Genomic DNA, 12,537 nt, shown 5'->3' with positions numbered 1-12,537 from the left:
ATAGTTTGTTATTATACGGGACGTTTCTTGGACGGTGTGGTGTGCATGTGGGAGTCCAAATGCATGCTGCATGCTGGTGATTGATCACCCCCTGCCAAACACCCTAGAGGTGGCTCGCAGGGTAATTTGTAGATGTAAATTTGTAGGTTGCGGTTGGAAGCAGAATACTGCTACAGTGGATTCACATTGTAGTGGCCTCCCTGGTGCGTTCCGGACGCGACGATCGCCTGCGTCAGCAAGGGTCGTGACTCCCCACCTCCCAAATTTTATCAAACTTACATCAAATTTCTCTGTGCAGAACTACATCCTCTACGACAAGGCGGATTTTGCTCGTGACCGCGGTGCTAATGTCATCAATTTAAAAATGGAACAAAATAGGAGATATAAAACTTCGTTGGGGTACACCTGAGGTGATTTGTACGATATCTGAGCTAACTCAATCCAAAAGAAACCTCTGCTCGCGATCTTTTAAGACATCCTTGATCTAACCTATGACTTGTTTATCTATATCGTACGCCTCCAACTTATGAAACACCTTTAAATGCGCACCCTTATCGAATGTCTTTCTTAAGTCTAAGAAATAGCGTCAACTTGTAAAACAACATATACATAAATTTTTATGAGCACGTAGGGGCTATGGAAGAATATCTCCCGTTTCACTGACAATGAGTTGTGTTTCATAACCCCTAAACCCAAGGTAGGATTGCTGCCTCCTCAACATGGACTACGTAAACATTTAACGGGAAATAAAGACGCAACTTGCTTTTAGTAAAGAACAAAGACTTCGAATAAGAAAACTAACAATAAACAATATAATATTGAATAATTGAAACAATATAATACAGAGAATCAACGTAAACAAGCAGCTAGCAAAATAGCACCACAGATGAAAGTGACGCGGGATTATAAAAACCAACAGTGGACAGTTGAAACAATGAAATGATTTTGAATATTAGCGTTGCCAGGGCGGAACTTCCTTGAAGGCCGCTTTACACGGGGCACGGAATTGCGCAGGTTAGAACAGCATTAATTTCTAAAATTGCGTGGAATTGTGCTAATGCACGAACGAAATTAGAACAGGGGCTATTTTGCCATCTCACGTCCACGCATTCTTGCATGCGTTCTAGCAATTCACCGCTTACACAATGTGACTGCGCTTTCGTGCACACTTTAGATTGTGCAAGTACGTGCCTCGTGTAAAACGGCCTTAACACCATTTCAATCCCCCACAATAATTGTTTCACGCCGACCGATTTAAAAATGGTTGAATTTACCGCAACACTCAAGGCTGAGGCCGAATCGCTGAATATGAGGGCCACAGTGCCCATTTTTATAATAGGATCTGCATTCCACGAAAATAGGCGGAATGGCGCACAGGAACTGGTTCTTTCCCGATAAAAACATGCGCGGAAATTTGAGATTACCCCTTCCGTGGTAAACAGAGTTGTTTACGATCCATCCCACCACCGCGTCGGCCAATATGGAGGAAGAAAATTTTCATGGAAAGATGTGACTTCCATTTAAAATCGCTATTCTATTTTTTGGAGCATCGTGCGCAATTCTGTACAATACACTCACTTACATTTGCCTATACAGTTTGGAAAATAATTAGGCAGACTGCCTCACACGATCATTTTTTCCTTTCCTCAGAGTAATAGCTCCAGCGATGGGTTTTCAAGGCCTGGTTACACGGCACATTAACACGCACAAGTTAATGTACGTCTGCGTGAATGATTTTGGTGGACCGGAACGGAACATGTACGAATGCATGAATCAACTCAGAACAGGTTCTGCATTCGCACAAGTTGGGTGGTTACACGGTGCATTCTGGCGTTCATTCTCGCGTTTTTACAGTTAGACATTAACCCGTACTTGTTAATGTATCGTGTAACTACGCCTTCAGAGACCAAAAGAGTGATCGCTGGACTTATTATTTTCTGAATCACACGGTCATTCCCACCGTCCATTTTTCTAACGCTTTTCCCGTCACTTTCCATATTTATAACTGTCATCCAATTAAAAGCCAAGCGTGACGTTGCAATCCCTGTCAGCAGCCGTGCGTTCTGATCGGCTGAAGGGCGGTGCCAGCGATGGTTTCAGCGACGAACTGGGACGAGCCCAGTGAGAAAAAAGAGATGGGGTTTTCATCCCTGGAGCTATCGCGAAAATGATCGCGTAAAGCGGTAATTTTATCCACCATCATTGGAGCGATCGCTGGAGCTGACCCTCGGAAGGGATGGAAAACTGATTGTGTGATTCAGGTATGATGCTCCTAAAAGTGCCTTTTGCCCTAGGATCTATTACTTCACGGAACAGTAGCGGATACATAAACAAACTCGAAAGGTGGGCGCAAAAGATAACTTGAGCTACCTTTACTTTTATCGTAATGAAAAATTATCTTGTCACAGGCGAACTTTAAGAAAGTTTTATATAGACCAATTATACACATATAGAAGACAATGCCATCTTATGTTATAAAATAGTTACCATAGTAAGTTCCAGTGGCGTAACTATGGGGGGAACGAGGGGATAGATCTCCCCCCCCCCCACCCAAAAGCCTCAGAGAAATTATAAAAAAATATTTAAAAATATTGCCTTTATTTGACATATAATAACTACATCTACTTAAAGCTACATTTTTAGTCACATAATTATGTCAAATGCATTTTTGGGCATGCCATTTTTCAAAACTTTTCCCGGACTCCCGTTGCCTGGGGGAGGGGGTCGCCACCCCAGGCTATCCCATATCCGCCTAAAGCATATTCCTAGTTACGCCACTGGTAAGTTACACATTTAGTTAATACGGGCCTTTGCAAATCGTCCTTCTCGGAAGGTGGGGGCTGAATGCCCAGTACTAATTCCAGCAAGGAAAGCCTGACGCTGAGTTTCTATTTTTTTGTCGCAGCAAGTCTATTTTTTCCACTGATTTTCTAGCATTAATCCAGATTACGTCGGTGAATACAATGATCCTATGTTCACGACGATATTTTTTAGCTGCCTTAAATAATTAGCTGCCAACGAATAATATCATTCTTCTGAATAAGGATGCTTTTTTTTCTCCTGCGTTCGTACCCGAAGCCTATGCTTCAAGAAGACGATATAATGTTGTCCTTTTGAAATCTGGAAGAACACTGTCCACATTTACCGAGTTTAAGATCGATTTTTAAAGTCGTAGGAGTATTTTCCAGGAAATATTCATTTACCTTTCCTTTAACAATCGATATCATAAAATCGTTAGAAATCACTGCTCTCGAATTTCTGTAAGGTTGACTAGTTTTTTTTAGTTTTTGAAGGTGTCATAAATGGACCTTCCTTTCTCACTTTGTAACAGTGGACTCCGAGCACCCAGTTGCCTTTCTTGCCATTTTAAAATCACCAGCTCTCAAAGATGTCCCCCACCTAAGATCTTTCTTGGGTCTTGTAGAATATTACTCCAAGTTCTTACCGGGCCTAGCTTCTGTTCTGTTTCCTTTGCATGAACTTCTTAAGAAGGATGTCGTCTGGTTTTGGTCAGCAGACTGTGACGCAGCCTTTATGAAAATTAAGAGGTTAATCACATCACATAGGGTATTGGAACATAATGATCCAACTGTGCATGTGATATTAGAATGTGATGCTTCACCATTTGGCCTAGGTTCGGTGCTGCTCCATAAATACATCAATGGGAAGGAAAGGCCGATTGCCTTTGCATCTAGGTCACTGAGTAGTGCAGAAAGGAATTATTCACAAATAGATAGAGAGGCTTTGGCCATCATTTTTGGGGTGAAAAAGTTTCTCGGCAGGCTTCAGTGATGCTGAGTGATTATGAGACACATCACTCATTCACTCCAAAAAAATCAACGACAACGTGAACCCCTTTGCTAATTCTTCCCCTGGTCCCTGGGCTGGGGTCGCTTCTCCTGCAGATGTTTTATGGTACCCTATGAATGGAACTTGAGGAAAAACCCAGAGCGCCCTTTTGTAAAAGGCATGCCCTGGAAGTGGGTAGTCCTTTGCACGGAGTATGAGATATTTTCTGCCTTGGTTTCCCTAGCAAGACCGAGAGACCCAAGGCAAAATTTGCCTCTCATTTCCGAGGTGTCAAAATTTGCTTGCTTTCATGTACCAATGTATTGAAACAAAAGCATTGCTGTTACAGCGTATGAGTATTCTCTGTTCAGGATATTTAACGAAGGAGTACATATTTCCTAGTATGGATTGACAAAAATCTCCCTTTCCGCTCGAGAATTTTCCAACCGTGCGCAAGGACTTTGGCAACGCAAGGCGAGAAGCCCGGCTCAGCGGCGCCACAATATTTTTTAAAGATAAAAATGTTGTAACTCCCTTAAAATTAAGATAATTAAATGATTTTTTAACAAAAAATAATTTTGTATTTTTCTTCAAATTCTTCGCAGTATATAGGGACCTACGATGTAAGAAACATAAGTTTCTTGGCGACTACTTTTTACCTCAAAAAATGCAAATTTTCTTGTCCCAAAGGGTGTTACATCGATGTAACCACATTTTTTTTCTCAATAACTGTAAAATTGGTGAGAACCTACAAATAGAAATTAGTATGAAGAATTTTGTGTAAAGGATTTATTTCAATATAATTAACGGTTAGACAACAATTGCGTGAAATCTAGCGCAAGCTGAGGAGTCATTTTAACCCGTAGAAATCGGCAATTGCTGAGAGGCACAAATTCCACCAAAGGACACAAGGGAAGGAGGAGAGCGTCCTTCCCTTGTCCAGTTTGTCCTGGGACTCAGGGATTCGACTATCGCCCAGGCATTGTACCTGGAGGACGAAAGTTTAACTTTCGCCCGAGCAGTGGAGATAGCCGCATCTCGGTAAAAAGGCACTGGTGTACGCGGAGGCGAGCAGAAACGCAGCAGAGGGGAGAAATTTGGAAGGTGTTGGAGGCGCAGCAGAAGTGGATTATGTGAAAGGTGAAAAAGTTGAGATGGAGGAAGACGACGAAGCCAAGGCGGTGCCGGAGGCACGGGAGCGCCAGGAAGCTCCCGTAGATGGCAGAAGCAGGAGAGAAGGCCACCAAATGTAGACAGGTGCAACTGCTGTGGTTACATGGGCCACAGGGCTGCAAGTTGCAAATACAGATCATATAAATGTGACATTTGAAGAAAGTCAGGGCACCTTATGTGTAGGGAAAGTAGAAGGGTAAGTGCACCGAAAAGGGTATCCTTTCAAACTTTGGCCGTGGGGGAATGCGATTTTTCCGAAGGGCGCTTTTCTTCCTATGCCGATGATTTTGATCTTGCATTGTACAATATAAATAGTGCTATGATTGGAGGGGTGGGTCCATGGTATGCTGAAGTGATAGTTAATGGAATAGCCCTGAAAATGGAATTGGATTCAGGTTCAGCCATCTCTGCAGTGTCAGAAAGATGTTATTATGAGTATTTTTTAACTTAAAACTTCAGGATACTAGAGTAAAATTAAGGTCTTATGCAAATACGCTCATCGAGCCCAAGGGTATTGCGGAAGTTGATGTAGTGTATCAGGGGTCTCATGATAAATTTTGTAGTAAGGAATGGAGGGTCGTCATTATTGAGTAGAGATTGGCACAGTGCACTGGGCCTACCTCAGCCGGTGCAAAAGGTATGCTTGTCACAAGTCAAGTCTGGGGAAGATGTCATGAAAAGCTTCAAAGATTTGTGGGATGAAGGGTTAGGGGCCTTCAATGGGGGGGAAGTCGCCCTTCACTTAAACACAAATGCAACACCAGTGTTTTGTGCGCCCAGAGCCTTAGCATTTGCCCTTAGAAATAAAGTAAATGAGGAGCTTGACAGATTGCTGGAGCTGGGTATTTTGTATCCAGTAGATTTTAGCGATTGGGCAACACCCATTGTGCCAGTAATGAAAAGCACAGGGAAGATAAGGATTTGTGGGGATTTTAAAATTACTTTAAACCCAAATTTGAATATTGAAAGGTACCCCCTACCTAGAGTGGAATAGGTCTTTCTAAAGTTGCAAGGTCTTCAGGCATTTTCAACCATTGACTTGTCCCAGGCTTTTCAACAGCTAGTTTTAACTGAAGATCCACAGCGTATGTGCACCATTAATACCCACAGGGGCCTTTTTAGATACGCTAGATTACCATTTGGCGTTGCATCTGCACCAGCCATTTTTCAAAAGATAATGGATCAAGTGGTTCAATGCCTTTCAGGGGTGGCCTGTTTTCAGGATGATGTAATTGTTACAGGCTGTAAGGAGGAGTAACACGGTAAAAATTTGTATGCATTGCTAGAAAGGTTGCAAAAACTTGGATTTCGAGTAAATAAGCAAAAGTATAAAATTGGTTGCGAGTCAGTGGAATTTTTGGGTCATAGGATAGATAAAAGTGGGCTTCATGCAATGAAGGATAAGGTAGAAGCCATTGTAAAATCACCACCTACCAAGGATGTCCCCCAGCTAAGATCTTTCTTGGGTCTTGTACAATATTACTCCAAGTTTTTACCGGGCCTAGCTTCTGTGCTGTTTCCTTTGCATGAACTTCTTAAGAAAGATGTCGTATGGTTTTGGTCAGCAGACTGTGATGCAGCCTTTATGAAAATTAAGAGGTTAATCACATCACATAGGGTATTGGCACATTATGATCCAACTGTACATGTGATATTAGAATTAAATGCTTCACCATTTGGTCCAGGTTCGGTGCTGCTCCATAAATACATCAATGGGGAGGAAAGGCCAATTGCCTTTGCATCTAGGTCACTGAGTCGTGCAGAAAGGAATTATTCACAAATAGATAGAGGCTTTGGCCATCATTTTTGGGGTGAAAAAGTTCCATCAGTATTTATATGGTCGTCACTTCGTTTTGAAAACAGACCATAAACCGCTGCTCCACATTTTTGGGGAAAATAGAGGTATACCACGAATGGCTGCCAATAGGTTACAGCGCTGGGTAGTAATATTGCAAGCCTCTGATTATGAAATACAGTATATCAAAGCAGAGCAAAATGTAGTTGCAGATGGATTATCTAGGTTACCCGTGGAGCAGGAGTCAAATATTACAGAGGAAATTTCCTATTTGCAGGTAGGAGAAAGTGAATTTCTTCCTGTTACCTCAAAGGTAATTAGAAAAGCTTCTCGGGTGGATAAATGTGTAAGTGAGGTAATTGATTTTTTCTTGTTTGGCTGGCCAAGTAAGGTGGGTGAGGAGTTGAAGCCATATTTTTATAGGCGATATGAGTTGACAGTGGAACAAGGTTGCTTGATGTGGGGAAATAGAGTCATAGTGCCATAAGGGTTAAAACTGAAAATATTGTCAGAGTTGCATTCAGGGCACTTGGGATTGGCAAAATCAAAATCATTGGCAAGGTCGCATGTGTGGTGGCCAAAGTTGGATCCGGTTATTGAAAAGATGGTAAGTCTTGTGAGTTCTTCTTATCAAATAAGCCAACGCCAAAGAGGGTACCATTAAAGAGTTGGAACTGGCCAGAGAAAACATGGCAAAGACTACATTTAGATCTGGCAGAACCCTTTGTGGGGAAGATATTTATGGTTTTAATTGACAGCCACACAAAGCGGCCAGAGGTAAAGGAGGTAAGGACTAGTTCAGGAGAGGAGGTCATTTCTCATCTAAGAAATGTATTTTCTGTCTTTGGACTACCGGAGCAGATTGTTACCGGCAATGGCCCCCAGTTCACTGGTGGAGAATTTGCGAAATTCTGTGAAATGAATTGTATTAGGCATATATTTTCTCCACCATATCATCCGGCAACTAATGGGGCTGCTGAAAATATGGTGAAGATTTTCAAGAACAAACTGAAAACCCTTCTGTACTCAGGAGTTCTCTTGCATGTTGCCTTGCCCTGATTCCTTTTTGACTATATACTGGCACCTCACTCTACCACGGGGGAAGCTCCTAGCAAACTGATGTTTGGAAGACTCCCTCGTTCTCGCCTTGCGGTAGTGAAGCCAAATACGAGAGAGGTCGTGGCAAACCACCAAAGGGCTCAAGGAGGACCTCAGGGGGGTTCTTTTGGGCGAGTGTTTAGAGGTGGTCAAGAGGTGATGGTGAAAGTTTACCCATATGGTATAGGGAAGTGGGCTTAGGGAGTGGTGAAAGAGGATCTTGGTACAAGGAACTGAAAAATTTTGACTGATGATGGGAATCTCATTCACAGGCATATTAATCAAATCCAGGGCAGGGAGACAAGGGTTACAATGAGGGAGAGGCCAAGTTGTGTGGAGATTGAAGATGTAGCTATTGCGCCAGAAATAGCTCCCAGAAGCGAAGAGGTTAGCATTTCAGAAGAGGGATCGGTGCAATCTGTGGGAGGATGGGAATCTCAAAATAGTGTCTGGGGACCGATGCTGCCCGAAGTGGGAGGGAATGTGAATGACCAGAGTGTGACGGAAAACAGTGTCCCTCAAAGGAGGTACCCTCTTAGAGAAAGGAAAAGAAGGGAGTGTTTGGATTTGTTAAGTTTTTTTTCTTCTTCTTTGTAATGTTCAATTTATTAACATGAAGTATGTTTCCTTTTGTTTTTCTTCCCTCTCCAATATAGAGTTTCATTTTTTTGTGATGTTGCAAAATTTAATCAATTTGTTTTTGAGGGAGGGAGATGATGTGATATATTGTCATTGTTATTGTTTGTAACCTTGTATATATAATTTAGTGTGTCATTTGTTTTGGCGCCAGACAATAAATGGGGCGCTACGCTTTAGCGTCACTGCACGGCAAACCATTGGAGTGTAAAGTCATTACAATACGCAACCAAGATTCTCGGTGCGTAGTGAAGATAATCTTGTCGCATTTCAAAACGGACCCAAAAATACGATTTAAGCAACAAGGAAAATAGAATAATTTTTAAACCCATTCGAGTGAATATTTGGGAGTTCCGTTTCTATTAACTGACTTGCGATTATTTCTTGAACCACTAATGCATTTTTATTGCATATATTAAAGAATTTTCGTTTTCTCGACCGAACGAATCGGACTGAACCTGGCCATGGTATGTTGGCTCGTAGAAGACAGTTCCAAAACAAATGATGACATTTATAAATCGCGTGGATTCGTTCACAAAAAGAATTGCAAACGTATGGAAAGCAGTTACTCATGAATCTTCTCCGTACACAGCAATTACAATACGAATGATGACGTCCGAAAATCCTGTCGAATCGTTCAAAAGGAGTTCCAAATGTGTAGAAAGTAGTTCCACATGAACACACTCTGTACAAAGGAGTTCGAAAGGGGATTAAAAATGAGTTACAAACGTCTTCATATTTCCAATTTTTGGTACAAATGAGTGGAAATGAGTTCCCCAGCAGTTCCATGACAGGTTTTAGTGTTTCAAAACAGTTTCAAAAGGGTTCCAAAGCAGTTGGAAAGCAAAAATTTTTCCCCGAGCTACTTTGAGTAACCACGTTAGTCTTGAGAGATCTAAGTTCGTCCTCCAAAAACTGTTTTACTTACGACGAAATAAGGTACTGCTACCTTTATAGCACCTTCAGTGTTCGTAAAATGAAGGTTGAGTTTGTTTGTAATATGGATGCACCTTCAAATGACAACTTAGCCGCCAAATACCCACTTCTCAACCAAAATTTCAGGCATAACCTTGTCACACCTGTGGAGCGATTTACCCATTGGTATCTCGGTGCACAGATGAATATTTCGAATGACCGCTGAAGTGATCTACACCTACGAGTTACCGTGCAAGCCACCATCAGGGTGTGTGGCAAGGGGTGTTTCCACTTACTTACTTACTTAGGCCAAGAACTCAGGACAACCACACGCGGTCAGACCAGAAACTAGGTGAGTGCTGAAGACTCGAACATGCTACCATGCAAATTAAACTACTTGTTAGTAATAGAAAAACGAAAATTTAGCGTAGTAACAGTGGCGTAGCCAAAGGCGGGGGTCCAGGGGGTCCGGACCCCCCCCCCCCCTCGAAATATAAAAAAAATTATTTTCCTTCATAAAAGAAAACGAAATATTTTTTAAATATGAATTTAAAAAGTATTTCTATAAAAAATGAAGATTTTTCGATTACTAAAGGTGTTAAAATTATCCTTCAAGCCATTACTTTGTACCCTGTTTTTCAAACGTTTTCCCCATGGTTTTGGACCCCCTCCCCCCACCCCCCTCCCGAACGAAATTCCTGGCTACGCCACTGGCGCAGTACGTGATTCATGAATGAGATATTACATGCCAATAAATTCATTTAGATAGTTAGTATTAACAAATATAATAGGCTGTTAATAACACATGTAGAGCCCAATTTACCTAATCCGAGTCAAGCTAAACTATTGACAATATTGCGGTCCCTTATTTTACGCGGAAACGGCATTTTAAATTTATTGGTTATACAGTCTAATTACCTAATAATATCCATGCGATCGTTTCTAGCATAATAATTACGGTCTTTCAGAATATTTTCAGCATCGCGCAAAAAGCTTTCTACTTGAAATTTCCGAAAAACATTAAATCTAAATTTATCCCATCTATCGGTTACACTTTCCCACACAAAATTCCTAATTAATTCCGTTCCACTACTAAGTTTATTGTCACAACTTTCAACAAATGTTGCTGCTCGCCTCGGTATTCTTCCTAACAATAAGTAGGTATATCCTAAACTATGCCTTCTTCATAAGGGTCCCATACACTAACGACGTACTCCACATGAGATCTCACGAGAGAATAATAATCTTTCTTTTACTTTCTCATCGCATTTTCCAGGGATTCGTTTAATAAATTCTAACTTATGATTGGCCGGCCCGCGAATATCCTGAGTGTGCTTTTCCTGGGTAAGAGTTACTCTTAAATACTTAAGCAACTATACAATTCCATGAGTACCTGAGCAAAATGAGTTACCAGGAGTACCCTTGAGGATCCTGTCAGGATCATGTGGACATGGGTGCTCGCATGAATGAATTAAATAGCCAGAGAATACCGAAGCCACAGCTTAGGTGCCGGGGTGAATAACATCATGACATTGATAGCAAAGATCAGGGTTCTCAAACAGGGGCACCCTACACGAGCAGGCACTTAGCCAAGTGGGTGGGGGTTGTTTGGGGGCTTCAGCCACATTGCTTACCCTTCCCCCAACGCCCCCACGAAGTTTTTTGCGGCCCCTCTTGGCGACGATGCATGTGATGAGAAGATACTACTTGCCACCTCTCCTCTGGTACTCCGTTTTCCGATACATCATCATTTCCTGCCGTCTACCTCCATATCACTTTGAAGAAACATATCTAAAATTCTGGCTGTAAATCTGTAAGTTTTCGAAAAATCAGGTGGACTGCAAGAACAAATGCCAATGGACACCTAGCCATAACAACTACGTCCGTTTCTGTAAAAAAAAACAACTATGACCTAAACCTTCAGCACAGTGAAAACGAAATTTATTGCTTATTTAATGTAACAATAAATGGGTTTTCGATGCGCAATAAATTAAAAATACATTACAAGTAAAGGTACCACCCAAGCAACCAACGAAACAGATTTATGGCTACGTGCCCGTAGACGAGTATCCAAAACAAAGAAATTAAATCATTCGAGCGGGTCTATAGCATCCCCTTTAGACACTCCAATGCGTAGCTGTAGGATACCACGTGGATATAGTTGTATGGAGTACTCACTGGGTCGGTTTCTCGTTTCCGTAAGCACTTCGCACACTACCACGCCCCCTTCGACGTAGCTCCAGAGAAGGTCGACGGATTGGCGAAATGACAGTGATGGAGTCGCCGGTTAAGATTGGACACATGGTGCAATGGCGGGAGCCGGGAAGGAAACCCCTTCGAGTCTCCGCCCGTAGCACTAGACACAAACCGTGGCACAATAGGCTCTGATACAGGAAATGTGGCACACCGGAACACGTCGAACACACGTGCGAAACAGTGGAGTAACCCGTCACAATGGCAAACACGGATGTTAGTATCCTTTTCAAGGTCTGAGGTACGTATACGTGGGTGATGGAGTTGGAAGATTCAACGCTCGGCCGAGTTGCGTGGGAACATGATGCCTAGAGAGGTACAGTGGACCTGATAACACGTCCAGCCGCATTGAAGATTTTGGGAGCAAGGCGGCACCGCGATGCCGGGAAACCTGCGCGCTGGTGCACCCCTGAACCTTCCGCACTGGCCTCCGCGGGGGAAACAACTAACCTGATCGATGCCGTGTTTCTGCGCAGCTCTTCTGCTCTTCTCCCTCCATTCCATTCCCCCACCACACGCCTTTCCCCCTCTCCGCCACAAGCCTTTCCCCCCCTCCTCTCACATGTTCCGCAACTCCGCTACCCTCCTTCACCCTTCCGGTAGAGTGCGACAAAGGTTTCGGTTCGCCGAGGAGACAGGCGGTGGAGCCTGAATGCACATAGGAGGGGAAAAGGCGTCCAGGGTCGATTAATACGATATGACTTCCCATCGATATGTCATGGTATGTTTCGATGTATCGTACCCCGATACGATCGAGATATCGATCAAACCTTTTCCAGGCCCAGAGCCAAGGGGACTACATAGAGGAGGCTTAATTACATCCCATTAAAGGTTGATTTTTGTTGCTACTTCGGTCTCATTTTATCAGTTTACAAGCA

The 12,537-nt window shown here is 42.6% G+C and overlaps 1 protein-coding gene across 1 annotated transcript in view; it reads right to left on the bottom strand.

Moving 5' to 3' along the window:
- The window catches only part of LOC124168824, a 94,129-nt gene extending 82,026 nt beyond the window's left edge, over window positions 1-12,103 (bottom strand). Inside the window, exon 1 of the mRNA XM_046547151.1 lies at window positions 11,585-12,103. The gene's annotated coding sequence lies outside the window, so the exon portion shown is untranslated. The remainder of the gene's footprint in view (window positions 1-11,584) is intronic.
- Window positions 12,104-12,537: the final 434 nt, after the last annotated feature.

The sequence above is a fragment of the Ischnura elegans genome, chromosome 12 (genome assembly GCF_921293095.1).
Source record: "Ischnura elegans chromosome 12, ioIscEleg1.1, whole genome shotgun sequence".
NCBI lineage: Eukaryota > Metazoa > Arthropoda > Insecta > Odonata > Coenagrionidae > Ischnura > Ischnura elegans.
This window is presented reverse-complemented; position numbering and strand designations above follow the sequence as displayed.